Source organism: Mus caroli, chromosome 18 (genome assembly GCF_900094665.2).
Source record: "Mus caroli chromosome 18, CAROLI_EIJ_v1.1, whole genome shotgun sequence".
Lineage (NCBI taxonomy): Eukaryota > Metazoa > Chordata > Mammalia > Rodentia > Muridae > Mus > Mus caroli.
Genome location: NC_034587.1, coordinates 16,784,441 through 16,791,015, shown reverse-complemented (window position 1 = coordinate 16,791,015; position 6,575 = coordinate 16,784,441). Strand labels below are relative to the sequence as shown.

General features: G+C 42.4%; 1 pseudogene across 1 annotated transcript; it reads left to right on the top strand.

Moving 5' to 3' along the window:
* On the top strand, positions 1-6,187 carry LOC115029851 (annotated as a pseudogene). Its single transcript, XR_003835408.1, has 2 exons — positions 1-171; positions 2,997-6,187. The product of XR_003835408.1 is annotated as a triosephosphate isomerase pseudogene (transcript).
* The last annotated feature ends 388 nt before the right edge of the window (positions 6,188-6,575 follow it).

Genomic DNA, 6,575 nt, shown 5'->3' with positions numbered 1-6,575 from the left:
AAGAAACCACAGAGGACAGAGAAGTCATTTCTCGGCTATTTCATTTACTTCACACAAACGAGTATAACAAAACCCAAAGCAACTAGTCAACCAACAACCACGAAAAGTAAAGAAGAAAACCAAGAAGCCAAAGCACTACAGCAGACATGCAGAATCTCAAAAGAAATCCACGTAAGGATTTAAAGAAAATGCTTATTTTAGTCCACTTTAGAGACAATTTAGAAGTATGTAAATATGAATGATTATCTAATAATTTTCATGCCATCTGAGTTGATATAATGATTTTCCTGACACTGGCTGACTTTGCTAAGATGTCTGGAGGACAGCTAAAGCCATGCAATACTGATGCTTCTTCTGGGGACCTAACAGTACTAGGTGTGTGCCCCATATGCTCCAGGTTTGAGTCTAAGTGCTGAAAACAAAAAATGTCACTGGCTTGCGTACTTGGGTGGAGATAGGAGGTGGATTCCACCAGGGAACATGAGAGGAGCCTCTGTGTGAGCTCGTCTTTGGGAGGTCAAGCGCTTGAGTTTCTACAGAGAAGACAGTAGAAACCAGTGCTACGGAGGTCATATGCATGAGCTGTTCTGAAGGAAATGATACTCTTGACTCCAGTTAGATATTGTAAATGGCAAATTATCCCAACTCAGGAAGTCTACTTTTGGAGCAAAAGTTTTGAAAACATCAGAGCAGGGAAGTAGTAATTTAGTCAAGTCCACTTCTGTAATAAACAAGGGACTGGGACCGCAGAGTCAGCCTTTCATGTACCGTTAAAGAGGACATTAGAACCTGTCCAGCATTTCAAAAGATTGTTTATAAACATGTTTTATTTGCACTGTTATGGCTTTATTTTTGTGAGCTAGTTTGGTTTTCATTGCCTCTACTTCTTTCTCAAGGTAGAGATTTTATTAAAAGGAAATATGTTGAAATGTAAAGCAACCAGTGAAAGAAAAATTTGATTCAGGGCTAGTGGATGTAGCTCAGTTGGAGACCATTTGCCTAACATGCAGAGAGCCCCAAGTTTGATTTCCAGAACCACCCAAACCTTGTGACTTGGCCTGCACTTCAGTGATAGAGTCAGGAGGATCAGAAGTTCAAGGTCACCCTTGACTACACTGCATTCCTAAGCTAGCCTGGGATACGTGAAACTTTTCTAAAACAGTCTGATACAAAAGACATAAACGAGATAGCTTGCTTTCAGTGATTTACACTTAACCATCACAATGGTGCTTACTAGCTTGTGTGAGGATATCGTGGTTATTTTTTTGACACAAAATGTAATGTTTACTCCAAACATGACTGTATACCCTGAAATTCAAAGAGTCATTTAGCTGAGTAATTGTCAGTTAATTTTCTGTGTAATTTTCAAACCCCCACACCCCACTGTCCCTCTTAACTTCTGCCGAAGCATTATCTAAGTGATGGCAGACTTTTGGAGTGAGTCCCAGCAGTTGCTTGCGAATTCAGTCACAATAAACCTAAGCCCTTCAGCAAACCCCTCTTGTGATTAATTTTCCAATGGCAATGTAGGGGGAAAAAAGTCTGCCATTGTTTTTTCACTTCTTAACATTGGGATTAGAACTGTCATCCTAATTAATTGATGTCAAGTGAACAGGTTAGGCAGAGCAGTACTCCAGGGAAGCCTTGGAGTTGAACAGACTGAAATCCACTTGAGGCTGTTTGTGAAGGACTTCTCTGTGGTCACTAAGAGCAATGAGATGAATTTCCATTGATTAGCATTGTGAGACAATCAGCCTGTCTCAGATTTTTCAATAGATGCTGTCTTGAGAGCAAAATAAGGGTGTGCAACAGAAGACAATAGTTGCCCTAGAATACACACCCTGGAATTTCACTTTAGAATTTGGGTAAGACAGCAAAAATGACCCACTTCTTCCAATAGTGAAGTCTGCTGCCTTTATGTCCCAGGCTCTGGCAGCATTCAGCCAATTGGTCAGAATGTGAGAGCCAAGTTCCAGGTATTCATTTACATAAAGATGATCCTATATAGATAGATGTCAAGTATATGATTTATTTGCTTTTTGAATTTTGAAATACTCTCTCTATTATATAGCTTTGGTTGTTCTGAAACTCACTATGTAGACTACATAGACCAGGCTTGTCTCCAACTCATAGAGATCACCTGTCCCTGCCTCCTGAGTGCTGGCATCAAAGGTGCAGCCATCACTCCCAGCATAGGATTTTATTTTGAGGCAGGGTCTTTTGTAGCTCAGATTGGCCTCAAATTCAATATGTATCTGAGGATAACCAGTTCTTAAATCAACCATTGACCAGCAAGTTGTTCCTCAGACTTATTTTGAAAACACACACACACACACACACACACACACACACACACACACACAATCAGTGCCTGGGTGGTGATGGTGGCTCTTGGCTTTAATACCAGCACTTGGGCAGCAGAGGCAGGTGGATCTCCATGACATCGAAGCCAGCCTGGTCTACAGATTGAGTTCCAGGACAGCCAGGGCTACACAGAGAAACCCTGTCTTGGAAAACAAACAAACAAAAAAACCCAACCAAACCCAAGGCTGTGGATCAGTGGTTTGAGATCTGTAGGGTAGGCAATCTACATGGCTAACTTAGAGTTTATTTAAAAGATTTGATATGCAAATACAATATTTTCTAAGTACTTATTATACCCCAAATCTATTTTACGACTACAAGGCAGAAATGGTTATTATCGATATAGTAGTTATTATATCCACAGAGGTTAAACATCTTGCTGTGATTTTTGAATGCTAGTAGTTTGTTTCTGGAGTCTAAACCATTGTTAATGAGAAACTCAGAACACACATGGACAGAAGCAGAATGAAACTTTTTTGTTAATCATTAAAACATAGTTATTTCTGATTGATTAGTAGATGAGCTAAGATTTCAGAGTGTTCTTTTCTTTCCATAGCAATTTGACTTTGTGAAAAAATTTAGTGCGTTTTCTTTGCTTAGCAACTCACTGTCTCCTATCCTTATGTCTCCAGGCTTGCTTTTACAGTGGAGAGATCTTTGGCTATTGGCAAAGGTGGTCATTGCAGGCTTTGGCATGTTGGGGAAACCCTGGGAGAGCTTTGGCTGACAAGGTCTGCTCTTACCTTGGCAACATAATCATTGTTTGCTTCATGAAGAGACTGCGCAAAGACTAGCATAAAAGAGCACCGTTCCTGGGATCTAAGATTGTCTACCTACAAAGAACTGCAAGGATCTTTGTTTATTTTTTTGCTTTTAAAGTCAACTTAGGGGCCGTAAAAATCGCTGTGTTTAGAAGCACTTGCTGCTCCTGTAGAGGACCCCTGTTTAGTTCCCAGCACCTACAACACGGAGCTCATGACTACCTGTATCCCTAGCTCCAGGGAATTGACCACCCTCTTCTGGCTTCTGATGGCACAGCACTCATGTTCATGTACACACTCACAGATACATAATTAAAATGAAAATAAAATCTTAAAAATAGGGACTGACTGACCTTCAGAGACTTGAGCCTGGTACAATGGCGCCTTCCAGGAAGTTCTTCATTGGGGGCAACTGGAAGATGAACAGGAGGAAGAAGTGCCTGGGAGAACTCATCTGCACCCTGAATGTACCCAACGTGCCGGCAGGCACTGAGGTGGTTTGTACACCGCCCACCGCTTACATCGACTTTGCCAGAAAGAAGCTGGATCCCAAAATTGCTGTGGCCCGCACAGAACTGCTACAAAGTGACCAATGGGGCCTTCACTGGGGAAAGGACCCCTGGCATGATCAAAGACTTAGGAGCCACCTGGGTCGTGCTGGGACACTCGGAAAGAAGACATGTCTTTGGGGAATTAGACATGTCTTTGGGGAATCAGATTGGCCAGAAAGTGAACCACGCCCTGGCAGAGGAACTCGGGGGTGATCGCCTGCATCGGGGAGAAGCTGGACGAAAGGGAAGCTGGCATCACCGAGAAGGTCGTGTTCGAGCAAACCAAGGTCATCGCAGATAATGTGAAAGACTGGAGCAAGGTGGTCCTGGCCTATGAACTTGTGTGGGCCATTGAGACTGGCAAGACTGCAACCCCTCAACAGGCCCCAGAAATACAGGAGAAGCTCCGGGGATGGCTGGAATCCAATGTCAATGATGGGGTGGCTCAGAGCACCTGGATCATTTATGGAGGTTCTGTGACTGGAGCAACCCGCAAAGAGCTGGCAAGCCAGCCTGACATGGACGGCTTCCTCGTGGGTGGCACATCTCTCAAGCCTGAATTTGTGGACATCATCAATGCCAAACAATGAGCATTGCCCATCCCTCTACCTGCCTGCATAGATGGACTAGGTTGCCCAGAAGTTTAGTAACTGCTCCCACCAGCCACATGCTTCTGATGACATCATCTGCCCCATCTTGTGGCCTAATCCACACTGTACCTTCCTGAGCCGTTTCCACCTCCCCATAATGGTTGGGACCAGGCCAATCCCTTTACCACTTACAGTGGGTAGACTCAACTGTCACCAAGGTGGCTCCTGGGGAGGGGAGGGAGTAGAACTGACTGTCCCTTTGGGCCCTGACAAGTGAAATCACCTACCATTGGTTTGGGCTGGAAACTCATGGTTGGAGCACAGGAAGTGGGCTTCGTGTCACTTTGGCCTGTCACTTAGATGGCCTTGGCTCTAGCTTCACTCCCAAGCCCTACTGGATGTCTGATGCAGAAATTCAGAGCCTTCGGGTCTGAATTTCAGTATACTTGAAGGCCGAAATCCTATAAGGCCTGGGATAGTCCCCTCCCCCACGGTGCCGAAGCCCCTGTTTTGTGTTTGTGAACCATCCTACATGTAAGGGAAACAAACACCTGGGCCTAAAAAAAAAATCTTAAAAATAACTTAGGTATTACCTCATCGTCATGAAGTAGCTTCTGAGGAAAAATCTGTAAGAGTGTATAGAAGTTGTGAAGGAGAAGAAGAGGATGAAGAAAGATACAAAGAAGAATGTATTGTAGAATCTGATAGATTGAAATTGATAATTTTTAAAGGGACTGGGGAATGTCTTATTTGTTAAGCATAAAGTCCGGTCAAACATAGACTCTTGGTTATAGCTATCTAAATGGAGTTACGTGGAAAAATCTAGATCATTCTTATTTTTCATTATCAAAACTAGAAAGCAGACTCCTTGAGTTTAGAAATAGTGGGTACATACTGAACATTACTGTCTGGCCCACGGATTTGACGGTGAAGAGACTTGTTTCAGCTACTCCAGGATATGAAGTTATTTGAGGCAGGGGCATGCATGTGTGTGTGTGTGCATGCATGTGTTTATGTGTGTATAAGCCTGTGTTTGCCATGGAGATTGGATCACATGAATCATACTTCAGTACAAGTCAGTTAACATGAGACAATATGACAGAAATCAATCTTATACTTTGTTTTTATTTTTTTTTAACCCCTGTCTTCTATTTTGTGTCTTTTCAGTTTTAGCCTAGAAACAGGAGTGGAAACCATGTCATCATGTCATTTAAAGAAATATAATTTTGTTTTGCTTCTTTAGGACTTTATGATCTACAGGTTTGGAAGTCCTCTTTGATAAGTGCTTGAGACTTCTGTAGACTCCTGTTGGTGTTTTATGTTCTTGTTTGATACTCTGTTTCCATCAGTTCCTTTTCTCACTGCTGTGACAAAGTTCTTGACAACAGCAACTTAAGGAGGGAAGGGTATATTCCCTCCCACCCCCCACACAGTTTGAAATTACAGTTATCACCATGGCAAATCTTAGCAGCAGGGATTTGAGGTGGCTGTGCATATTGCATCTTTAGTCAGAAGTTCAATAGAGATAAGTGCTGCTGTTAGATCACTCTTCTTCATTTGCCTCAGTCTGGGGTCTTAGCCCATGAGATGATGCTACCTATTTGGGGTGTATTTTCCTTCCTTAGTTGAAACTTTCTGGAAACACCCACAGATATGTTTCCTTGGTGATTCTAAATCCAATCAGGTTGCCAAGGAGACTGAACTTTATATTCACAGTGTATTCATACCCTGTATGTGTGAACATACAATTCATGTTTACTGTGTATATAACATACAATTCATATTTACTGAGTTAATAATGACGAATTCAGTGCGCCATAAAGGTCATAGTTTTGTGAGATGGAAGACTGAGAATATGGTGAGAATATTTGGCTGGAATAAAAGTAAAATGGAGATGACTTCAAGGATTAAGGCAGCTATAGCTGTTAAATGTGCCATTTCTCCAGGGCCATGGACAGTTTCACACAATGGACTTAGATTGAGAGGACTCTTTTGAGGATATCATCTTTACACAGAGCACATCACACTCAAGCTCTTCCATGTGGTTTGTCACTAGTTACCTAAACGATTCTGAAAGGTTTACTGGAAAAGAGTCTGTGACTTCCAAGCTTTGGTGCTTATGACATCAATCAACAGGGGCTGTGACTAAGTTTAGCTTAAAGTCTTGGTTCTGCAATTTAAAAACCCTTATCTGCCCTGTCTGACTGCCTATCTATCTACTTTCTATTAATTTATTCATCCATCCATCCATCCATCCATCCACCCATCCACCCATCCACCCATCCATCCACCCACCCATCCATCCATCC